The sequence below is a fragment of the Peromyscus maniculatus genome, chromosome 12 (genome assembly GCF_049852395.1).
Source record: "Peromyscus maniculatus bairdii isolate BWxNUB_F1_BW_parent chromosome 12, HU_Pman_BW_mat_3.1, whole genome shotgun sequence".
NCBI classification, from domain to species: Eukaryota; Metazoa; Chordata; class Mammalia; order Rodentia; family Cricetidae; genus Peromyscus; species Peromyscus maniculatus.
Window position 1 is genome coordinate 88,054,118 of NC_134863.1, and position 26,232 is coordinate 88,080,349.

The 26,232-nt window shown below is 38.7% G+C and overlaps 1 protein-coding gene and 1 pseudogene across 2 annotated transcripts in view; both read left to right on the plus strand.

Moving 5' to 3' along the window:
* LOC143266753 (uncharacterized) overlaps positions 1-6,737 on the plus strand; it is a 38,199-nt pseudogene extending 31,462 nt beyond the window's left edge. Inside the window, exons 3-5 of the transcript XR_013043900.1 lie at positions 4,068-4,194; positions 4,397-4,478; positions 5,639-6,737. The product of XR_013043900.1 is annotated as an uncharacterized LOC143266753 (transcript). The remainder of the gene's footprint in view (positions 1-4,067; positions 4,195-4,396; positions 4,479-5,638) is intronic.
* A 278-nt stretch (positions 6,738-7,015) lies between these two features.
* LOC102920405 (zinc finger protein 431-like) overlaps positions 7,016-26,232 on the plus strand; it is a 68,872-nt gene continuing 49,655 nt past the window's right edge. Inside the window, exon 1 of the mRNA XM_076549329.1 lies at positions 7,016-23,944. The gene's annotated coding sequence lies outside the window, so the exon portion shown is untranslated. The remainder of the gene's footprint in view (positions 23,945-26,232) is intronic.

Here is a 26,232-nt window from a genome sequence, read left to right on the forward strand (position 1 = left end):
AGAATAGACCAAGAGGAGCAATTCTGCTGAGCTGTCAGCTTCTGTGACTAGGATGTACAAGAGCCAGATTGTGGTTCCTTTGGTCCATGTGATGATCTGGGCATCTTCTCTAATATTCCCTGAATGTGGATTCTGTCAGGAGAGGGAGGCTCTGCTGCCCTGGCTATTTGAAGCTTTGATATTTGTAATATATGTGTCCACTGTGCACACACAGGCATTGCTTTTAGTGTGAAGTGTAAAGACAGATTGGAAAACTGAAGGTCTGGTTTCTAGAAATTCTGAACATTGCACTTTGCTTTCAGATTTTTCTTATAAATGTTAGAAATATTTAAAAATGGGTAGAAAGAAGTATTGGGGATCATTCTTCAGCAATATGTGATTAGAATGCTTTAAAATTTCTGATATCAGTCTCAATCTGATACAGGAAAGTTCAGTTCCAGGGGAGAAAAGAAGTTTCTGAGCTGCAGAGATATTTAAGATTTGCATGTTGTTGGGCATGTGGATAGGGCAGATACCACATTATATGCCTTAACCCATGTGGTAGGACATAGACATTAAATTATTCTTGTACACTGGTTTGTGATTGGGAATCAGTGGGGCTGAGTTTGCCTGAAACCACAAGGGGACATGAGAATTTGCAAAACTATTTTCTACAAAGTTTAAACATCAGAAAGCTTCAAGTGAATCTCTCCAGTTTTGGTGGAATAGCTCTCCTTGCCCAATTCATTTTTTGTTACTGGCAAAGGGCAGAATCAGAATGCACAGAATGAGTACTGGCCAGTGATTTCTTGTGGTTTAATTTTGATTAGAATCTTGTCATTCTTGTTTAAGGGACCATGATCTATATTTTTAGGTATGTCTTTTTGTCTTGTTTGGTCAGTGGTGCCATCTATGTTGTTGATTTTATTAATTATCTAAATTTTTTGTTGTTTCTCAGGAAAATGATGGCTGTTCACTGAAGACAAATTGCTAAACAGTCTTATTAAATAAGAAACATAGAGCCAGAAATTGGGGTTAAAGCCTGAGATTAGTGGAATAGGAAAAGTGATAGCTAACCTCACATCATTAACTCTGCAGCTTCCAAAGAGAGCTACTTCCTGTATACTCACACCTATATGCCTTTCTGTTCTGCTCTCTCATTGGCTCTCTCAGTCCAGCTACATTACTTCCTCTTCTGCCCAGCTCTGTCACTTCCTGTCTATCTGTACAGACCTTCAGACCTCTATGGTTAGTGTTGTCACCATGCCTGGTTCTGTTCCCCCGATGTAGCCTTGAACTCACAGAGGTTCAGACAGATCCCTGCCTGCCAAATGATAGGATTAAAGGCATATGCTACCATTGCCTGACTTCTGTGTTTACTTATAGTGGCTATCGTGGCTGACTTATTTCTCTGATCCTCATATAAATTTTATTGGGAGACATATATATATATGGGGACACAATACATCACCACAGTTCACCTTTTTTATTTTTTTTTTCAGAAAATTTACTATATTATGTTATGGGTTTCTGGAGTTTATGTTGGTTTGGGAAGTTTTTGTGAGAAACAGTTTTAGTTTTCTCTTCTTGATCTTAGAGGCTCATTTTGTAGATGTAATCAACCATCTTATTAAATAAGAAACACAGAATCAATGCAAAGAAGAAAGCCAAGAGATCAGAGCTAAGAGCCTTACTGCCTGCTGCAGCTAGCCTCTTCAGCCAAGAGACCTCTCTGAAAGAGACCTACTTCCTGTCTGTTTGTCTTTATATAGACTTTCTGTTCTGCCTTCTCATTGATTGTAAAATCAACCACATGACTGCCTCTTCACTGTCTGTTGTACAGCCCTCCAGGTCTTCTATGGTATTGAGATTAAAGGCGTGTGTCTCCAATGCTGGCTGTATCCTTGAACACACAGAGATCTACCTAGCTCTGCCTACCAAGTGCTGGGATTAAAGGCCTGCACCACCACCACCCAGCTTTCCTATGGCTTGCTAATAGCTCTGACCCCTGGACAACTTTATTTATTAACATACAAATAACATTTTAGTACAAAATAAAATATCACCATATCACTTCTCATTTTTTGAAGTATCTATGTTTTCCAGTTGTTGCTCTCTTCCTGTTTGGGTTTTTACTGCTTAAATGATTGATATGGTTAATATATAGGTTTTGTGTTTTTAAAATCTTCTCATATATTATTGTCTCTGTCTTAATTAGCCTCAGATGTCAACATGATAGAGCCTAGAGTCATTTGAGGGAACATTAATTGAGGCTTTGCTCAGATCAGAATTGCTAGTTATTATGTTTGTGAGAATTGTGTTGATTGAAGATTGATGTAGGAAGGCTCTTCCACTAAGGTTTCAATACCCTAAGCAAGTGGGCCTGAGATGGATAAGAGATCTAGCTTAGGATAAGACAGTGACCATTGTATATTGAAAATACTTAATTTGTTTCTTGATTTTATAAGATATGACAGTCAAGAGATTGTCTTGAGTGTCAGAAGAGACCTTGGACATTTGCACTGTTTGAGTTGTTACAGATTATGAGGATCATTGAACTTAGACTAAATGCATTTGTATTTTTTATTTTTATTTGTATCTATTCTTATCTCATACAATACATCTTGGCTGCAGCTTTCCCTTCCTCCACTCCTTCCAGTCTCCTCCCCAAATTCCCATTTCCCCAGATCCACTGCTATTCTGTTTCCCTTCAGAAAAGAGCGGGCCTCCCAAGGATATCAGCCAAACACATCATAACAAGGTGCAATAAGACTAGGCACAAACCCTCATATCAAGGCTAGACAAGGTAACCCAATAGGAGGAAAAGGGTTCCAAGAACAGGCAAAAGAGTCAAAAGATACCACAACTCCTACAGTTAGTTCCCACAAATACCCCAAGCTAAACAACCATAGCATGTATGCAGAAGACCTGAAATAGAGCCATGCAGGCTCTATGATTGCCACTTGAGTTTCTCTGAGCCCCTATGAGCCCTGCTTAGTTGATTCTGTGGGCCATGTTTACCTGATTTCCTCAACCCCTCTGGATCCTCCAGTCTTCAACCTCCCCCTTCCACAGGATCCTAGAGCTCAAGCTAAAGTTTGGGTAGGGATCTCTGTATGTGCTCCCATCATCTGCTGGAAGAAGCTTCTCTGATGACAACTGGGCTAGGGACCAATCTATGATTATAGCAGAATATAGTTATGAATCATTTCATTAATTTTTTTCTTGGTCAGTTGTATTTGGTTCTACCCTAGTTCTCTGAGCCATCCAAGTTCAGTGTCAGGCATGGGCTTTCTCTTACAGGTTGGACTTCAAGTTAGACCAGTCATTGGTTGATCTCCTGCTCCATGTTGATTATTTTGAGCAACATTTACATTGCTATTGTTTTCATCTGCTCATTTGTAACTGTTTAAACATGCAGTGAGTGCCTTTAGTAAAATCTTATTGATGTTACAGTTTAAATTAGGGCCCTTCAAGTTTCTGGAAGATAAATACAAAACTGGAGTGAATATATAACTCTTTGTAGGAACTTTAGTAAAAACCTCTGAGTTTTTTTTTTTTTAATTTTTTTTGTTTGACTGATTTTTGTATGGGAGGCATGGTCTTAATATGTACTTCTGGCTATCCTGGACCTGATTGCATAGACTAGGCTGGCATTTAACTCAGAGACAGATTTATGTGCCTCTGCCTTCTGAGTATTGAGATTAAAGGTATGAGTCAATACATCCAGTTTGTCCATCTTATTTTTATTTTTTGTAGTTAGTAGTTTTACATATAATTTATCTCATGTATACTTTATTTTTTTCTCCCCTCCCCCTCATGTATACTTTATACTGTTACTTCTCTCTCTCTGTTAATAGTCATTTTTCTTGCAAGGTGATATCCTATTCAAAGGGTACAGAAATGACAGAGGTGGCCCTCCTATTCAATTTCCTTCTAAAGCAACTTGGTGATTACATTATAATGTCCATGTCATGGAATAAATGTGGGGGACACCAGAATGATATGACTATACTGTCAAAGAAGTATACATTTACAGTGTTGTCAGTACCATGCTTTTTGTTTTATAAATGTATGACATATTTTAGGATGCAGTGATCTATAATGATGTGCATGTTGACTTCACTTGGGAAGAGTGGACTTTGCTGGATCCTTCCCAGAAGAATCTCTACAAAGATGTGATGCTGGAGACCTATAGGAACCTCACTACTATAGGTAAGACTGAATTTTCCTTCAGGTTTTAAAATAAGGGGACAATTGTTCTTGGTTATTGATGCTCTTCTGTAATTTAATTGAGAAAGAAGGAGGAGGAGATAAATAAATCAGTTATGCTTCTAAAGTTCACTGAAGATTGTAAATTAAAATTTTGCATAATTTTCAATAATATAACATAAAACTTTCTGGTACTACATTTTAGGATATAATTGGGAAGACCATAATACTGAAGAACATTGTCATAATATTGAAGAACATTGTCAAAGTTCTAGAAGACATGAAAGGTAATTTTCTTGTGCAAGATGATACAAATGTGCCTCTAAAGAAATTCTAATATTTCCTGAAACTTTTAAACAAAAGCAACAGTGTAGATAAGGACAGCTTAAAGTTAATTGATGATTATTAAATTCTCACAAAACCATATACCTCAGTTTCAGGTAGGTGAATTGCATCTGCAAGGCATTCTTTTAAGAAAGAAGAAAAGAAAAAATGCCTTTAACAGATATCACCATTTGAATCATAGTGCCATGAGAGCTATGCTGTAGAACTGTCACTCCATTTATTTCATGCTACTCATATTACAAAAGGTATACATATTGAAGAGGTGATAAGTATATCTTCAAAACTTTCTAATAAGCAAATAGTCCATAGTAAAGCTAGTGTACCTCTTATATTTTTTGCAACTGTGCTAAATTTAGTGAGATCAGGGGCAGTTAAGAGTCAATAGTCAAGGGGTAATTGTTGTGGACTAACCTTAATCCCTATATCACAAGTCCATGAGGAACAGAAAGTCAAACTGTGAGAATTCAGTGTGGAAACCTTTTATTTGTTATTTTTCCTTTACTAGGTATATCATATGTTATTCTGGACACAAGCCCTATGAGCATAAGGATATGGAAAGACATAACAACCCCTCTCTCTGAACCATTAGAAGATATGTAGCAGTCCTCACATTGAGTATTCTTGTTGAATTTGATTCAAGTATACAAGTAATTGGTTTTTCCAGCTTCATTGTTAATGTATCAACAAACTCACATTGCAGAAGAGTCCTATGAGTACTAGGACTGTGTAAATACTTTTGTTTGTCCTAGTTCACTTAGCAAATGTAGTATGACTCAAAGTACAAGATAATTTATAGATATAATAAGGGTGATAAATCTCTGAGTTTTTCCAGTTCTCTTCAAATATGTGAAAAGTCTCATATAGAAAAAAGATGCTATAAATGTGAACCATGTAATAAAGGATTTTACCATCATAAGTATCTTCAAAGAGGCAAAATAATCCTTAATGAAGAACAACACAAGTGTAAACACAGTGATAAAACCTTAAGATCTGATTCCTCTTTATAATTGGACCAAATTGTAAAATTAATTTATACAGCTATAAACATTCAACAGTGTATTAGATGTGGTAAAATGTTTACATATGCCAATTATCCTTGCAGGCATGAAAGAAGTCAAGCTGAAGAGAAACCTTCTGCATATACTCAATGCGTTAAAGCCTTTGCATATGACACTCATCTTCAATGGAAAGAAAGAACACATACTGGAGAGAAACCTTATGAATGTAATCAGTGTGGTAAAGCCTTTGCAAGTCACAGTTATTTCCAAATACATAAAAGAATACATACTGGAGAGAAACCCTATGAATGTGATCAGTGTGATAAAGCCTTTGCACGTCACAATAATCTTTTAATGCATAAAAGAACACATACTGGAGACAAACCCTATGAATGTGATCAGTGTGGTAAAGCCTTTGCACGTCACAATAATCTTCTAATGCATAAAAGAACACATACTGGAGACAAACCCTATGAATGTAATCAGTGTGGTAAAGCGTTTGCATTTCACACTTCTCTTCAACGGCATGAAAGAACACATACTGGAGAGAAGCCATATGAATGTAATCAATGTGGTAAAGCCTTTGCACAACCCAGTAATCTTCAAATGCATAAAAGAACACATACTGGAGAGAAACCCTATCAATGTAATCAATGTGGTAAAGCCTTTTCACATCTTGGTCATCTTCAAAGGCATGGAAGAACACATACTGGAGAGAAACCCTATGAGTGTAATCAGTGTGGTAAAGCCTTTGCACATCTCAATACTCTTCAAATGCATAAAAGTGCACATGCTGGAGAGAAACCCTATGAATGTAATCAGTGTGGTAAAGCCTTTGCACAGCACAGTCAACTTCTAATGCATCAAAGAACACACACTGGAGAGAAACCCTATGAATGTAATCATTGTGGTAAAGCCTATGCACATCTTAGTACTCTTCAAATGCATCAAAGATCACATACTGGAGAGAAACCTTATGAATGTAATCAGTGTGGTAAAGCTTTTGCAAGTCACAGTTATTTCCGAATACACATAAGAACACATACTGGAGAGAAACCCTATGAATGTTATCAATGTGGTAAAGCCTTTGCATTTCACAAAAGTCTTCAGCGGCATGAAAGAACACATACTGGAGAGAAACCCTATGAATGCAATCAATGTGGTAAAGCCTTTGCAGATCTTAGTACTCTTCAAAGGCATGAAAGAACACATAGTGGAGAGAAACCCTATGAATGTAATCAGTGTGGTAAGGCCTTTGCACGTTGCAGTCATCTTCAAATGCATCAAAGAACACATACTGGAGAGAAACCCTATGAATGTAATCAGTGTGGTAAAGCCTTTGCACAGCACAGTCATCTTCAAATGCATCAAAGGACACATAATGGAGAGAAACCCTATGAATGTAATCAGTGTGGTAAAGCTTTTGCATGTATCAGTAGTATTCAAAGTCATGTGAAAAAATTACACTGCAGAGAAACCATTTAAATATAGTCAATGTGATAAAGTTTTGCACTTTATATAAGAGTAATAATTCTTGTGTGCAATCAGTCTGTTAAAGCCTTTGCATATTGCAATAGTCTTTGAGTACCTGAAAAAAGTATTTGGTAAGATCTTTAGTCAACACACATTCAGTTACACAAGTGTATTTATTCTGGAGAAGAAATTTTTACAGTGTCAACAACCTGTTCAAGTATTAAGATGTCTGTCTATTTTGTTTGTACCTTCAAACTCATGGAGAAAAAAGCCCTATGAATTTAAATGAGAAGATAACCCTTTGGGAAATTCATATTTACCTTCAATTACATGAAACAGCTAGTTCAAGTGTAAAACTTTATGGATGTGTATTAGTGCCTTTTCTGTGTTGTGATATAATGTCTATGCCAACTTATAAAATAGTTTAATTTGGCCCTTTGTTTCAGAGGGATATAAGATCACCATGAAAGTGGTATAATAACAAGTGTCAGACATGGCAGCTAAAGCAGGAGTCTAGGATTTCACATCCTTAACCTGCAACATGAAGCAGAGAGTGAGAACTGGAAATGGTGTGTGGATGCAAATTCTCAAAGCCTACCCCAAGTGATATATTTCCTCCAGCAAGGCCGCATTTAACCCATTTCCTAAATCTTTCCAAGTGATAACACCAACTGAGAAGGATTGATTTCTCTAACTTCAATCTTACATGTTTGCTTTCTGTTACATGAACCAATTCATGATGAAGAAAAACTCTGTAAGTAATCCTTTATATGCCTCAACACCTGTGTAACAGGGATGAATGCTTACAAGAGAAAAACTGTCATGAGTGAAAATTTGTTTTTTTAGATTAATTTTAATTATAATTATGTGATGTTAGTGTTGTGTGGGTATGTGTGCTACAGAATGCAGAAATATGAAGTAGGAATTCAGCTGACTATGGCAAAGCTATTAGCTGGAAGATTCAAGGATTTTTCCAGAGAAAGCCAAGACTCAAGGAGTATTGGTATTATTTGGTTTTTGAATATATCAGCTGTTTTCTTCTATGAATGTGAACTATTATAGATTTCCCAATTGATTCTTTTTTCTAAGAACTTCTAAACAGTGTGGATTGATCATTCTTTGGGCATATACAATTAAGATATTTGGATGACAGTCACACAGGTAAGGCTTCCTTCTTCTAGGCTTTTTGTTTCTCTTTTTTAGCATTAGAATCAAATATCTCCTCTAGCTATCATCCAAGGCCAGGGCCAGCTCTGGACAAAAGCAGTTTTATCTGACATACCTCTCAAACAGCCAAGGACAAATGACAGGCAGAATAAGCATTCCAGACCACCTGCTAGTCTCCTGAATTAAGGTAAATATCCATATTGTAGCTAGAGTTTTCCTGCCTTACCCACAGTCAGGACAAATCTTTGTCACCCGCCAGTCCCAAGCCGCTCAGACACGACCAAGTAAACACAGAGACTTATATTGCTTACAAACTGTATGGCCATGGCAGGCTTCTTGCTAACTGTTCTTATATCTTAAATTAACCCATTTTTATAAATCTATACCTTGCCACGTGGCTGGTGGCTTACCGGCGTCTTTACATGCTGCTTGTCCTGCCGGTGGCTGCAGTGTCTCTCTTCCTTCTTCCTGTTTCCCCAATTCTCCTCTCTCTTTGTCCCACCTATACTTCCTGTCTAGTCACTGGCCATCAGTGTTTTATTTTTATAGAGTGATATCCACAGAACCATATGGAGACACCACCTAGGCCAGATGGATGTTAGGTACATAGCTTTGTTTCTTGCTCAATTAAGCTCAGATCCTCCTTTCTTACACAGCCTTAGTGGTATCTCTAGACTTCCCTTTTGACATTTAATTTAGAAGAAAAGGGCTTTTTGCACACCAGGTACATCAAGCTGTGACACAGCTGCCTAGATGCCCCTGCCCTGCCAGCAAATGGTACAGCTGAGTTATACTGAGACAGACAGAGCCCTAAAGAAATACAGGCAGTTTTATCTTACTCATGATTTATACTAACATTGTAAACTCCTAACATTTTTTCCTAGCCACTTGTAAGATTATAGTTTGAAGACATAAATTCCCTTTTCAGTATCTCTCAACTGATTTCAGCCTTCAGTTGACCCCACCTCCTTTAATCACTCTCCTTTGTGTTGTAAATGAAACTGCAATCACTGTGCTTTGGGTGAATCCATTCACCTCCTCTTTTGACTCCTGGAAGCTGGATTGTGCATGGGAAAAGACTTACTGCTTGTAAGTGTTTGCTGATTTCTTAGACAAAGTATTAATTTTGTTGGATGGCTGTTATTGATGTCATTCAGGTCTACAGTGTAAAAGAAACAAATGGGATAGAAAGAAATGAAAAGTCAGTTTCATAGAGAAAAACAGAAGTAGATGGTTTCAGATGGCAGTCCAGTGCTGAAACAGAGGCAGGAATTTTCAGGGAGTTTAATCATTAAAGGGAAGGCTCTTGCTCTGTATTGGAAGCTGAGAAAGATTCCCCAAGGATAAGAATCCATCCAGCTGAGCCTTCAATTTATGGAAGGAGTAGGCAAAGTGGTTCCTAGTCCCAGGAGGCTTCATATAAAGCCTGCTAAAAATATGGTCCATGTGTGGCAGGATCCATCACAATTTAGAAGCCTAATTCAAGGGGATAATTCATGATGTAGTGGTTCTGGAAACAAGAAAAATGCAAATTTTAAAGTCATTGCATCCTCTGTGATTTCAGTTCATCACTGTTGCACCCATCTACGTTTGGCAGAGTCAGAGTCCCAGTGAGGAGACAGAGTTTATTGCAAGAAGCTGCGAAGATAAATTCTAAGTTGTATTTAGAGACCTCAAGGTTGAGATACCTAAACTATGTGAAATCTGCCACAGAGAGCTGCATATAGGGAGTGGACATAACCTAGAGAAAGATGTATGAAAAGTTGCAGGGATAGGGCCATCTAAACTCTTTGAAACTGAAGCCCCATGTGTCTGACACAGAACTACTACTGGATTTGATGGTTGCCCTGCTGGGTTTCAATCTTGCCTTGGTCCAATCTTCCCTCATTATATCCCATTCCTCTCTTTTGGAATGTCAATTTGTATTCTGTGCCATTGTGTGTTGGAAAGATGTAACTTGTTTTCTGGTTTTGCAAGATATCACAGTCAAGCAATTGTCTTGAGCGTCAGAAGAGACTTTGGACATTTGAACTGTGTAGGGGTTGTTGCAGACTATGAGGATCATTAAAATTAGGCTTAATGCATTTTCATCATGGGATGACCCTGAACCTATAGTGACCTGGGTCAGAATGAAGTTGATTAGATGAAAAGCTTCCAGATGGGATGATGTATTTGAACACTTGTCTCTCCTTGGCAGTTTTCTTGTGGTGCTTTGGGAAACCTTTTGTAGGAGGAGCCTTTCTTGATGAAATTCCTCACTAGGGATAAGATATGCTTGTCTATAGCCTCTACCCATTTTCTGTTAATTGTATGTACTGGTTTTTTTTTGTTGTTGTTGTTGAAACTGATAAGCCAGCTTCCGTCTCATTCTGTTATACCCTCTCCACCATTACAATTTTACATTACATAGTATAAAATTGAAGCAATTGCTATTCAATTCTAAGACATTTTGCTAGCCTGTATTTTCCTTTTTAAATTTTATTGTTTTTCTTTCTTTCCTTCCTTCCTTCCTTCCTTCCTTCCTTCCTTCCTTTCTTTCTTTCTTTCTTTCTTTCTTTCTTTCTTTCTTTCTTTTAACAGGGTTTTTCTGTGTAGCTTTGGAGCCTGTCCTGAAACTCACTCTATAGACCAGGCTAACTTCAAACTCACAGAGATCCACCTGCCTTTGCCTCCTGAGTGCTAGGATTAAAGGTATGTGCCACCAATGCCCAGCTATTTTCTTTTTTGAAGACAAGGTTTGTCTTCATAGCTCTGGCTGTCCAGAAAGTACCTCTGTATACCAGGCTGGCATCAAAATCAGAAGTCCAAATGATTCTGCGTTCTGAGTACTAGGATTGAAGGTGGGCCACACATGCTTGGCTGTTTTTTTTTTTATTTGTCTGTTTGTTTGGTTTTTATTGTTTGTTTGTTGGTTTATTATTGGCTGATAGACCTAGAATGGAGTTTTTTATATATGTCAACCATATGCCATTATGCTGAGCTTCACCCATATCTTGAATTTTGAAATTTGGCAAAGGGTAGCATTCTCTTTCCCAGGATGGCAGCATTCATGACATTAATACTGTTTGAGCCTTTGAGTCATTGGATTGCAGGTGTGTGACATTCTTCCTACCTATTGTATTTGTTTTTAATTCTTTTGAATGAATATGATTCATTTGCCTCTATACATGAATATTCCCCACATGTGTGCCTAGTCCTCACAGTAGTTAGAAGATGGCCTCAGATCCCATGGACTTGAAGTAATGGATAGTTGTGATCCCCTATGTAAAGTACTAGCAATTGAATCCACCTCTCTGCAAGACCAGCAAGAGCTCTTAACAGCCATGTCTCCTGTCCTTTGTTATTTTTTAAACATTTACATTGCTAATATTTTCCTCTGTCAATTTGTAACTATTTAAACACACATTGCCTTTATTGATATCTTATTCATGATACAATTTAAACTAGGACATTTCAGGTTTCTAAAAGATGAATATAGAACTACAGTAAATGCATAAGTCTTTGTAGGAACTTCAGTTTAAAAAAAATCTGATTTCTTTCTACTATTTTTGTTTGATTGATTTTTGTAGGGGAGACAGGGTCCTATTAATATATAACTATGGCTATCCTGGAGCTCACTACATAGACCAGGCTGGCATCCAACTCAATTAAATTCATCTGCCCTTGCCTCCTGAGTGCAGGGATTAAAGTCATGAGCCATACACCCAGCTTGCCCATCTCATTTCTAGTTAGTAATTAATTGTTCATACAACTTCCCTGATTTATTCTCAGTATCATTGATCTGCTTGCTTCTCTCTCTTTATGTTTGTTAATTGATGTTTCTCTTTCAAGGCTACATATATTCAAAGGGCCAAGAAATGACACATGGGAACCTCTTATTCAGTTTACTTCTAAAATTACTTGGTGATTACATTAGAACTTCTGTGTCATGGAATAAGTGTGTCTAGCACCAGAATTATATGAATATAAGTATACACCTACAAGCTGTTAGCATCACACTTTCTACTGTACACATGTATGGGATATTTTATAATGCATTGACCTATGAAGATGTGCATGTCAACTTCACTCAGGAAGAGTAGGCTTTGCTTGATCCTTCCCAGAAGAGTCTCTACAAAGATGTGATGCTGGAGATCTACAGGAACCTCATGCTATAGGTAAGACTGAATTTTCCCTCACAATTTAAAAGAGGGGGACAACTGTTCCTTGGTTATTGATGCTCTTCTGTAACTTCAATTGAGGAAGAAGAATGATGTGAATAAATCAGTCATGAATCTAAGGTTCACTGAATATAGTAATTTAAATATTGCACAACATCCAATAATAAATCATACATTTTTCTGGTTCTATATTTTTGGCTACAGTGAGAAGACTATAATATTGAGGAACATTGTCAAATTTCTAGAAGACTTAAAAGGTAATTTTTATGTGTACATGGATACAAATGTGCCTCTGAAGAAATTTTAGTGTGTCCTGGAAAATTTAAAGCAAAGTAACAGTGTAAATAAAATAAGCACAGCTTAATGTGTATTGATGATTATTAAATTCCCCCCAAATCATGTGCCTCAATGTCAGGTAGCTGATATGTGTTTACAAGGCATTCCTCTAAGAAAGAAAACAAGGAAACAATGCCTTTACAGATATCACCATTTGAATCACAGCTACATGAGAGATATGCTGTAGAACTGACAATCTGTTTGGTTTTATACCACTGAAATATTGCCAAAAGTATACATGTTGAATATGTGATAAGTTTATGTCCAAAACCTTCTAATAAGCAAATAGTCCATAGCAAAACTGGTGTTACTCATATACTTGTGACTTTGCTAATTTTGGTGAGAAGGGCAGTTTATACTAGTCAAGAATGTTGTGAAGAAATGTTAATCCCTATAGCACATGTCCATGAGGAACCAAAAGACAAACTGTGAATTCAATATGGAAAAAAATATTTTTCATTTTTTTTAATTGGTATTTCATATGTCATTCTAAATATAAGCCATGTGAACATGGAGATATGGATATGTTCTCCCAGAACAATTAAAAGATATTTAGCAGTTCCACTTTGACTAGATTTATTCAATGTGATATAAATTTACAATTATTTGGTTTTCTGACTTCATTGAAAATATATCAACAAATTCACACTGCAGAAAAACCTATAAGAATAGCAATGTATAAATACTTCTGTTTGTCCTGGTTTACTTTTCAAATGTAGCATGATTCACAGTATAGGAAAATTTAAGAATGCAGTATTTGTGGTAAAGCTCTGAGTTCTTCCAGTTCTCTTCAAATATGTGAAAAATGTCATAGGAAAAAGATGCTACAAATGTGAGCCATGTAATAAAAGCTCTTACCATCACAGGTATCTTCAAAGATGCAAAACAACCCTAATGAAGGGGAACACCATGAGTGTAAACACAGTGATAAAACCTTAAGATCTGATTTCTCTTTACAATTAGATCAAATTATAAATTAATTCATACAGATACAAAGATTCAACAGTGTAATGAATGTGGTAAAGCTTTTACATGTGCCAATTATCCTTGCAGCCACAAAAGAAGTCACACTGGAGAAATTCTATAAAGGTATTCAATATGATGAAGGGTTTATGCCTCCAGTAAGGAAAAAAAAGGAACTTGCAGGCACGAAGACTGACTTGTCTGTATGGGATGCTATTCTGTTTCCCTGGCACCTGCAAAAGCCTCAGTTAGAAGCCTGGTGTGGTGGTGAATCCAGATGACATCAAGGTTGTCAGGAGATCCTGAGACTTAAACAGAAGTCACTCTAAGGCTGGGGCCATCAGGCATTTACAAAGAAAGAGCCATGGAGTATGAAAGAACTGTTAGGGAGGGAGCTTTGAGTGTGAAAGCTAAAGGATCAAATGGCCAGAGAGCAATGCTTGGGGTGTACCTGAGGATAAGCTGGTTCCTACTGTGCTCTTTGTATCCACTCAGCTGTGGTGGATCAGGCCCTCCGGGTCTTCCATGGTTTCCTTTTCTTGGCATTACATGTAGCTGACTCTGCAGGCCTCCACTTTGCAGTCCCCACTTGGACCTAAAAGCTCCTCAGTCCCTACCCTGTCAATCCTTGGAAACTGCCTGCCTGGTAGGAATAAGGATATGCCTAAAAACACATTTATATCTCTCCCGTTTGCTAACAACTTGTGAAACAGTGGACCCCATGGAATTCTAGTTTCCCCAAGAATCTTATTGAGAAAAGACTGAGTCCTCAGATTGAGAATGTCTCTACTAAAGAAACATTTTCTCCTCATCTGACCACCTTTCTGGAGAGACAGGAGCTGAGAATGGGAGAGGTTTTTACAGATGGAAAAAAATTGATTATATGGCTTCATTAGATTAATTAGTTTTGCATATCTTTTGCCTTCTATCAAAACCTGTTAGGGCCCCAAGATTGGATTAGTTACCTTATATCTTCACCACTGTTCCAAATTAGTCAAACTAAATAAATATCATGTTTTCATTAATAATTTTCTTTCTCCCTTTTCTATTGTTTTCTTTTTTTAAAGCATAACTTTACTGTGAATCTATTTGTGGCCTGGAATTCACTCTATAGACTAGACTGTCCTAGGACATCAGAGAGGTCTGCCTACCATGCCTCCAGAGGTCTCACACTATAGGTAGCCAGATCATAACTGTATAACTCGGTTCTTTTAATTGACTTACTGAGGATGTGTGGGTGAACCTGGCTGGTTAGGGTAGCAAGGACACAGACACTTGTCTAACTCCAGTAACAGAAGAAGGTTCCCATCAAATGCAGGCCTCCTGCATATAAGTCTACTGTCTTTCAACTATGAACAATATTGTTTTTCATTATCATTGAGTCTGTTATAACTCATCAAAGGACCTGAGCATAGTTCTGTCCTTGTTTTCCAGTTGTTGAAACCCAGGCCCACCTAGATAAGTAGTTTTTAAATATAGTTATGTGTAACTGCTTATCTTACTCATCCTGTCTTTCTAATGCCTCACTAATGAAGTTGAAGACAACTAAGCCATACATGGTGGCACGGCCTATAATCATGATACTTAGAATTTGTAGGCAACAATTTTAGGATTTCAATTTCATCCAAGATGAGAATTGCAATGGGGTATGTTGGGAGGACTATGGAACTAAGGAAGAATGTGATTGGCTCAAAACAGTGTACATAGTCTTCCCTGCAGCTCCAGAATTTCAGAACCATAGCACCAGCAATTATTACCTGAGGTATTTACCACCTCAAGTTTTCTGTTCTTGATAATGTTTCCTGTCCAAGGTCAACTTTGGGGTCAACTCCTGTTGCTCATTAAAGAGTGGAATTCTCCTACATAAGAGAATTAGCCTCAAGCAGAGATGAGCTTCCTAGTTGCATATCCAATGCAATATCATCCCTGAAATCCTATAGACACAACCAACAGAAATGGACTCAGCAGTTTTTATTCATATATTTGTGCATATATATTCACACATACTTAACAAGAAAGAAATTGGAAGGGAAGAATTTGAAAAGGGATTGAGAGAGGACAAAGATGGTAGAAAGTAATGTAATATATTTTAAGTAAAATGTATCAAATAAATTTTAAATGAAAATGTGGCTAGAGAGATAGCTTAGCAGTCAACAGCACTGGGTGTAATTATAGAGGACACGTTTCATTCCCAGAAACCACCTGGTAGCTATCGCCATTAACTCCAGTCCCCAGGGATCTGGTGCCCTCTTCTGGCCTCTACAGGTACTGTGCACAGATGCTTGAAGGCAAATACTCATATACATAAAACAAAAATAAAGCTTAAAAAAAAAAAACTCCATCATGATGTCACAGCCCTGAGAGACAGCAGGGTAGATAAAATGAACTCCTTCTGATCCTTCATGGAACCAACTGTCTGCTTTCTCTGAGACAGCATGCTCAGGGGCAAAAATAGCCTTATTCTGTCTCAGGTTTGAATATCTCAGCAGGACTGTTCATCTAAGAACAGCATCCACAGTGACTTTTCCCTGATATTTTCTGTATTTGTGTTCTTAGCCTTTTGTATGTATGAGAATGAAAGACAATGATATATCTCCTAAAAGTATTGATACAACTTTTAAATGTAGAACCTAGTGTATCATCTAAAAGATGGATTTTTCTCTGTAAATCTTATCTAAGTGGCTATACTTGTGGTCTCCTGTCCCTATTTAAATTGTTCAAAGAATATCCCTTGGACCTGATCCTAAAAGAAACTTAAGAATGACATCATATATGTAATGTTGGATGCATGCTGTTATTAAACAGATTTTTGTTTATTAATCTCAACCATGTAGAGTGATTTCTCCCTATAAAGGCATATTACTTCTAGAACAGCTGTACTTCCTGCTTTTTGGAAAATGTTTCTGGAACAATCACTCTTATGCTGACTCAAGTGGCCTTGATTCCAATCTGTTGTTCCCCAGGGCAATGAACTTACTGTCCTCTTGATTAAAACAACTAAAGTTTTTTTTTTTTTGTGTGTGTGTGTGTGTGTGTGTGTGTGTGTGTGTGTGTGTGTGTGGGTTGAGACAGGGTTTTTCTGTGTACCTTTTGGAACCTATCCTGGAACTCACTTTGCAGAGCAGGCTGGCCTTGAACTCACAGAGATTCACCTGCTTCTGCCTCCCAAGTGCTGGGATTAAAGGCGTGTGCCACCACTGCCCAGCCAAACCAACTAAATTCTTAAATTAAAGGTCTGTACCATGACTCAGTTTTAAAATTACCCATTTGAGTCATGTAGTCAACTATCCATTGCAGTCATGGGTTTAAGATTTGTGTGTGAAGCATAGCTTCTGCCATCAGACCAGAATAAGAGGAATAATTTCTTGTGTACACTGCAGGAGGAAACACGATAGGCATTCAGCTGCTGGAGTCAGCATCTGATTGTGGCAGGGATAGTGATTTTGTAATTTACCAACATATATTAATTCATGTCATGTGAATGTAAGCTGGCCAGATTCATTGGTGTACAATTTGGGGAGGTTAACTTGAGCCAATGAATATTGAATTTCTATACTGGGGCACCACTTAGCAGATATGTTCAATCCTGGTTGGCACAGTTAAGTCAGCTCAGAGGGTTGAGACACAGGCCATTGGCTGTAGATGTGTGTGTTGGGTTACAGATCTCAGCAGCTAAAATTACACATATGGACACGGTTGAACAGTACCTTACTAATGTCATTCTCTCTACCAGAGGATGGCCTGCTCTTTTTCAAGGTCAGGATAGTTAGATGTTTTTTCAATTATATTTATCTTTTTAAAAAGTCTATTTTGATATTACTTTTTAAATTTCATTTGTTTTAATGTATTACTGCTATTATCTCTATTTGTGTCTGTTCTCCAATGATTCTAGGTCATTAATAGATTCTCTCCTTTTTTCTCAAGTGCTGTTGGTTATTTATTTCTGTTTAGACCAATGTCCCTTATAGCCAAGGCTTGCTTCATGCTATGTAATTGAGAATTGCTTTGAACACCCATTCCTGCCTCTGTTGCCCAGTGCTGAGAAGACAGTCATGCAACTCCTTCCAGGTTGGGCCTTGACTGGTCAGTGAGAAGGAAAAATAGACCAGTTTATGAATGTTCTCCAATCTCTCTGACTTTTATTGGGAATATACAAATGAATACAGACCTGTGCAATAGTTGAGTTCACTGACCAACTTTAATCATGTATAGTTCTAGCACAGAAAGGAATGGGGAAGAAAGAGGATGAAAGCTTTCCTTCTGTGATAGTAGTTGACAGTAGCAGTGAGTACTGAAGTAATCAATCTTAGATGAGCAATAAGTTTCCTGACTGGCCACAGACCAGAAAATCAAGAATCTGGAAAAAGAAACTTTCATGAAGTCAAATTACTGTAGTTGCTTCTAATTCAACCATAATAGAATACATGGGCAAATGATATGGTTCTACCTAAGAGGACTACTATTTACCAGGTTTAAGATGTACAGCTTGAGAGAAAATGTGTGAATAATCTTTTGTGTACTCTCATACAAATCTCTATTCTCTGGAGCACATTGTCATAAAACCTGTTTCAACTTTTACAAATAATTTTTGGGATTATGATTATGTCATTTCCACAGTCTCTTTCCTATCTCCAAGTCCAAGTATGTCAGCCATTCCAGGCTGGGCCTTGACTGGTCAGTGAGAAGGAAAAAGAGATTGGAATGAGTACCGTAATGCAGCCTATGTTTTTATTGGGGAGTGGCAATGCAGAGTTGCTTGTATAAGAATGGAAATTCATTGTCCACACATTATAAGCTATTAAGGTCATAGTATAGAAAGGTATGGGAGGGAAGGTGCCTTAAAGTTTTCCAGTTTTGTTTGCAGTTGGGATTACTAATGGGTAATCAGTTAATCAATTATAGGTGATCTATAATTGTCCTGAGTGGCCATTTTTGGGGATCCCCAGACCAGGTTCCTTGGCCAAGTGATTGACCTGTCCCCACTTAAGTCTTAGGTTTGCACCCAGGACAGATTCTATTCTCCTGACCAAGGGCCCCTTTTAACAGGCTTTCATTACAACTTTTAACTTTCCTTCTTCCTAAGACCCCTAGAATCACTTAGCATCAGGGATCAGAACTTCCAAAATACTTTTGGTATCTTTGGCTCTGGCAAGGATGAAACTGCTCAGAGTCCAAGTGACACTTCTGCCTATTAGTCAAGAAAGCAACTAGTTACTTTTCTTTGAGGTTTCTTTTTACCCTAAATTGTCTAATTGATTTCTACCTCCAGGTTTTATCCCACCTCCCTCTGGAGGGGTAATCCTAACTACCATTATCAGATTGGGGCAGTGACTGATCTGGTTTCTTCAAGCTGAATTTGTGTTATCAGGTGGCGGTATTGGGATACCCTTCCAGAGGGCTTCTCATAAAAACCAAACTCTCAAATGTAGATAGGAAAGGAATTCCTTTACTAGTGTCTGGGAAGGACTAAAATGTCCAAAGCCCATAAGACATTCTTGATGATCTTACAATAGTCCCCATCTATTAGATGCTTCTCTTTATACTCTACAGTTGGCCTCCAGAGTGATGAAACCACAACCAGTTTTCATGCCCTTTCATAGCTGTTTCATCAGCCAAAATTCAGCATAATGCTCTTACCATGTGACTTCTAGATAGGGAGAGAAGAGGTATTTAGCATCATTTAATTTTGGGGTTACAACAATCATGGACCTATCTTCCTTGACTGGGCCAGTGCTCAGGGACCCACAGTTTGATGTCTTACATCTGGGGAACATCTTTTTATCAAGAAGAAAATGTCATTGAGGTTGGTTGTCTAAATAACATCTCATGTTGACTTAACATTCAATGTCTGTGGAATGTGATCCCTTGAGTTGTTGCTAAATCTCTTAGTCTTTGGTTAAACCAATTCTCTTAGTCTTCCTAGTGCTGAAAACCATGCAGGTGGCCAAAATTAATCTTTCTTTCTGTATTGTCAAGGCCAGTTGAGCAACTAGTCCTCAATCATCACTTGTGCTTGAAAGGAACCTCAGACTATCTTCTAGTCTTAATTTTACCAGTTGTCCATCAATGTGAGTATAAGTCAAAGGCTTTCTTTTACATACTGTGGCTTCCTTGGAAGCCTTGAGGAAATCCTTCCTACATTGACCCTCCTTGTGTAGACTTAATGTTTCCAATTCATTGAGTGGGGTCTCCATTGTCTCCATGAACAAGACAACTAATGATCAATGGCTTTTGTTCCCAGGGGATCTCATTGACTTTTTATGGAAAGAGGAGAAATATTCTCCCTTTTAATCCATCTAACCATATTAGAATAACCTCCAAGAATGATTAGTAAACACCCAGAAGATCAGTATTACACCAGTTTGTTACTTTTAATTACTGTATAATATTTCAATAGCCAGACATAACACAATAAAATTTGTTTGACATACATTTTAGCCAGTCCTTGAAGTAGTTGATATCTGATCTTGCCAACTTTAGTAAATACATCATCTCTAAATCTTATCCTTTATTTACCTTAAACAACTTACTCAGACCTTTATAACTTGCAAAACCTTTCCAATCTTCCATATTCTGGAGCCATCCAGGTATCATCATCCTTATATAACTAAGCGTAAGGTCATTTCCACATTTATATTCTTCTAACATGTTCTTTTATGTATTGCTTCTTTTTCTAATACCATGAGACGTAGGAATATTAACAAATATGTTTATAATCTGTTGAATGCATTTTCTCCCTGGTGGAGGAAGGGGAAGAAGCATTGTTTATCCCATTTCCATAAGTCCCAATGGTAATGCAAATCTCAAAATGATTCCAGGGGCCTAGAATTTCACCAAAGTCCATCTTGGGGAACCAATGAGTTTATTGAGCTTACTTACTGAACATGGTTGAAAAGATACTTACCAAGGTTCTGATACTGTAGTGGTTTGAATCAAAATGGCCCCAAAGTCCCATAGGGAGTGGCACTAAAGGAGATGGGGCCTTGTTGTCGTTGTGGCCTTGTTGGAGGAAGTATGTCACAATCACTTTCTGCTGCCTGCTGATCTGGATGTAGAACTCTCAGCTCTTTCTCCATCACCATGTCTGCCTGCATGGCACCATGTTATATGCCATGATGATAATGGACTAAACCCCCTGAAACTGTAAGCCAGCTACAGTAAATGTTTTCCTTTAAAAGTGTTGCTGTAGCTGGGCAGTGGTGGTGCATGCCTGTAATCCCAGCACTCGGGAGGCAGAGGCAGGTGGATCTCTGTGAGTTCGAGGCCTGCCTGGTCTACAGAGCTAGTCCAGGACAGGCCCCAAGCTACAGAGAAACCCTGTCTCAAAACGCCTCCACCAAAAAAGTGTTGCTGTAGTCATGGTGTCTTCACAGCAATAGAAAAAAGATACCCAAAAGCTGTCACATATTGCATGAATCCTAAATGGTCTTATAGGGCTACAATGGGTTCTCGACCACCCTAAGGAGGGAATGTAGGGACAGGAGATACAGAGGAAAATACACCAACTCTAGATTCTGACCAAGGTGCAACTTTATTTTCTCCAGAAGGGTTTATATAGTTCCTGCAGGGTGGGGGGAGCAAGAAGCTGTCATCTGCATAAGGTGGGGCAAGCTAACAGGATGTTTGTATAGGATGTTTACAAGGTGAAAGGGTCAAGGGCTCTGACTCAATGTCCTGTTGCTAGGCAACCTGACTGTAAGATGATCTAGTTCCTTGTCTTATGGGGGTCTGTATTTTTCCACTAACTAGAGATTCTGTCCTTGTCCCTGACATTATAATAAAAACACAGAACCAGATATTGGGGTAAATGCTGAAAGATCAGAGAGACAAAGGAACAAGCCACAGCCACTTCTCACCTCGCCAACTCCATGAATACTCTCTAAATGCTCCTGACTCCACAGCCAAAAGGCCTGACCTCTGTCTCCTGCCTTATATTTCTTTCCCTTCCCTGCCATATCACTTCCTGTCTCATCCTTCCTAGTGCTGAGTTAAAGGCATGTGACTCCCAAGTACTGAGATTAAAGGTGTGTGATCCCAAGTGCTGAAATTAAAGGTGTGTGCCACCACTGTCTGTGTGTTTCTCTTTTAAACTGGATTAATTTTGTGTAGTCCAGGCTTTGAACTCACAAAAATCCAGATGGATCTCTACCTCCTGAGTGCTAGGATTAAAGGTATGTGCCACTACTGCCTGACCTCTGTAGCTAACTCTGTGCCTAGCTCTGTCCTCTGATCTTCAGGCAAATTTTATTAGAGTACAACAAAATATCACCACAGCCACATAGGAATGTCTCCATCCAGTATGTACAGTGGCTCTTCCATAGTTGCAAATGTGGAGCTCACCTTCTCTCTACTCTTCCACTGCCCATATACACTCCGTTACCCTTTATTTCTTAGTGGATATAGAAAGTAAGCCTGATAGCACTCAAAGTAAATTCCCACTTTGAAATTTGGCTTTCTCATAGGTGCATACACACAATCTACCTCCTCCCAAGTCTTTCCCAGGTTGTGTACTCTAACTCCTCCCTAAAACCACAAGGTCACATGTCATTAGGGCTGAATTGCACACAGTTGCCTGGAAAACAGGCTGTATACTCAGAAGGAGGTGCTACCTCCTTCCATGATGGAACATCAACAGTCAACAAAATCTGGTGGTGGTCATCCTTTGTAAGCAGGCACAGCTGATAATAGGAAAGTGCCAATTGTTTGTCTTAAGATGGTGCTGAGCAACAACAATTAAAAGAATGTTGAATAGAAACTGTGTATAAGATTATGTAATAGCCGGGCAGTGGTGGCACATACCTTTAATCCCAGCACTCGGAACGCAGAGCCAGGCAGATCTCTGTGAGTTCAAGGCCAGCCTGGGGCTACAGAGTGAGTTCCAGGAAAGGCACAAAGCTACACAGAGAAACCCTGTCTCAAAAACAAACAAAACAAAACAAAAGATTATGTAATAAATTAATATTTCCTAGGCACAATCTGTTAAAGTAAACCTTAGAGAAAACACAAGACAGTTTTCATATAATACATGGCATCAATACTATAACCATGCTTTTGGATTTTAATGTGAGTATGTAGTTAATATCAAGACACAGCAGATACATAGCAAAGCATCATGAAATTGATGTTTGCAGCATCCAGTATAACATAACTAAGAAATCCCTCTTAAAACTATGATGCCCCAGCTTACTATAGAGAGATCTTCATACAGAGGATGCTCTCCCTGGATGAGCATCCCATTCACTGTTTTTACTACAGTCATGTGACAAATAACAGTACACATAAAAGGCGAATAAACATTTACATCCTAGCATCCAAATCTCTAGCAGCCCTGGTTAACTTACTATTTATCTTTGGGGTAAATTTTAGAGGCAGCCCTCCCTTAGCTAAATTCTTCCTTGTGTGAATTACTATTTCCTAAGCACTGGTAAATCCTTTATATCATTAATTCTACTCTTCTACATTGCAGCTTAATAGTGGAGTACATGAGATGCCATTTACAACCTCCACAAATTAACTCCAAATGGATCTTACACTTAAATGTCAAATGTAAAATGCAGAACTTCTAGAAGATACTTAAAACTAGGCCTCTCAAAGTTTGCCAACCTGCCTAGGCTTTGGGAGGTTTCTCTAAGACACTGATGTATAGAGCACAATCAGAGCTCCATCTCTAATACCAGGAATATGCTTGGGAGAGCTGATGATAATCTGAGACCAGGGCCTTTTGGAAGGGTTTCTTCAGATCCTAAGAACCCAATACTTTCACACAAGGGGGTGTGGTTTTCAGTCCCAACACTACTGTGGACTTCGTTTATAATGTTCTTGAGTTACTCCTTGTTCCTCTTTTGCAACATTGTCTGATTAGTCTCCTTCTGAATTTGTACAGTTTATTTTAAAACTGAACTCATTGATTTACATAACAAGAGGCTTGCTTTTGAATTTGGGACAAATCTCCAGCCAATCAGGGATATGTCTGTCCTGAGATTAGAAGCCAGGGCTGGGAACCACTGTGCTGTGTCCCTTCTGCTCACCTGGTCCTGTCACTCAGGCCTCACTAGCCAATCAGAGCCTTCGGCAGACCCGCCAGTCAGATGGGTGGGTTCTTCCGGGAGCCAGGCTTCTGGCTTAGCTCTTCTCCTGAGGAAGTCACAAGTTGACACATGTGCTGCGCCTTGAAATCCATTGTGGAGAGGGAGTCAGCTCAGCAGCAGCACCATGGTGAGCGAGGGGTTGCTTTCCACAGATGGAGAGGGGCGATGGGCCAAGATGAGTGAGGGACCGCTATCCCGAGGTCGGGAGGAGTGGCCAGACATGGTAAGTGAGGTGCTGCTGTCCTCAGACTAGGTGGAGCAGCCGGCTGAGGCTCGGTAGCTGGTTTGATGGGTTCTTCTCTGACTGGGTGGGAGCCAGCTTCCAGACAGAGTTCAGCATGTTCCCACCTGGTCCTACCTGGTCCAGCGTGGTCCTGTGTGATCCTTGCCAGTCTCTGGGCTGGGCTGGCAGCCTCTGAATAACTTCATACTCATGGCTGTATCTGCACAGAGCATTGGTAGCAGATCTGTGCTTAGAACTATCCTTGTTGTTAATAACACTGTGAAATTCTGGTGCCTGTAATGCTTATATTGTCATGTGTGGAGAAACATCACCAGATTTACCAAACTCGGAGAGTAATGATCTCTCTAATATCTTCCAGAAGTTCTACACTTTTAATATTTAACAATTAGGCTTATAATTCATCTGGAATTAATGCTGTGGAGCTTGTAAACACTATCTCCTGTGTAGAGAAGCATTCCACTGCTAAACTGTGATGTAGGAGAGTAGAATTGATGGTAGTGGAATTGATGATATAAGGATTTACCAGTTCTTAGGAGACATTAAGTCACACAAAGTAGAATTTAGGTAAGGGAGAGCTGCATCCTAAATACTCCAAAGATAAGTAGTTTGCTAACCACGCCTGTTAGGAATTAGTGTGATAGGATATAAATGTTTGTTCACCAAGATTAATCAGCTGTTAAGGTATATTCTGATAAGAAGTGAGACAATCCTGATTTACAACCAGCAAAAAGGCCCACCTCCCCATCAAAGGTCTCTAACATGCTGCTCAAGGGACCATTACAGGGTCACAACCAACATTAGTTTCTGGTATGCCAGGAAGGTATTAGTAATTCTACAACAGCTGTATCTCCAGCCTTTTTGAAAAGCAGTTTTGAGTCAAGGTCTCCTATAATGATTGGGTGTGATGATATTTTGAACAAATAAAATTCACCTGTAGATCAGAGGACAGAGATAGCCACAGAGTTAGCCAAAAAGGTCAGGCAGTGGTGGCACACACCTTTAATCCTAGCACTCGAGAAGCAAAGGCAGATATTTGTGTGGATTTCTGTGAGTTCAAGGCCACACTGGGCTACATGAGATTGATCCAGTCTAGGAGAGAAATAGCCAGGCAGTGGTAGCATACACCTTTAACCCCAGTACTTGGGAGTCACATGTCTTTAAACCCAGCACTTGAGATCTCATGCCTTTGCTACCAGTATTTGGGAAGCACACATGACATTAATCCCAGTATTAGGAAGGTTGAGACAGGAAGTGATATGGCTGGTGGAATAAGGCAGAGACAGAGACTGGAGGCCTTTCAGCTGAGGACTCAGGAGCATTCGGTCTGAGGATTCTTGGAGACAGGATTGGCTGATGAGTTGGCAAGGTAAGAAGTGGCTGTGGCTTGTTTCCTCTGATCTTTCAGCATTTACCCCAATATTTGGCTCTGGGTTTTTATTATAAGACCATTAATGCAACAATTGATGTGGACTTGAACCCTGTTTGTAGCCCCACAGGGCATTGTTCTTGCTATCCTCCTAACTAAGCACCCTAAATTCTTGGATTACAGGCCTGAAACACTAGAGTTCTAAAATTATCAGTTTGAGTCATATAGTGGGCGTCCATTGTAGTAACAGAAAAAGGATTCGCATGTGCAGCGTGGCTTCTCCCTTCAGACCAGAAGAGGAGGAACAGTATACTGTGTACACTATAGGGGGAAACAGACTAGACAGTAGCTAGCTCAGAGAGTGAATTTGGAGGCAGTGAACTGCAGGGGTCTCCTTTACAAAAAAGGACTGATGGGGCATGGTGAGTGACTTTCTCTCTGATTTCCCTGCATGTATTAATTCCTTCTAGGTGAATGAAGACAGGCAGAATTGGTGGGTGTACAGTTTAAGGAGGATAGCTTGAACTACTAAATATTCACTTTCCAATTAGAGAACTCTCCTATGCAAATATTTGCAGTCATGGTTGACACAGTTAAATCAGCTGAGAGATTTGAGACACAGCACTCAATGGCTAAGATTTTACATGGGACAAAGGCATACAGTCTCATATTAATTCTCTCTACAAGGAAGGATCTACTCTGTTTTAAAGTCAGTATAAAACTAAATGTTATTCCAATTATGCTTATCATTTTAAAATGTCAATTATTGGTACATTTTTTAAAATTCATTTTCTTCACATGCATTACTATTTTTTTCTGTTTTTCAATGTTTCCCAGTTAAAGAATTTCATTCCATGTTTTTCTTAAGTGCTGCTTATTTATTTATTTATATCAGTTTAGA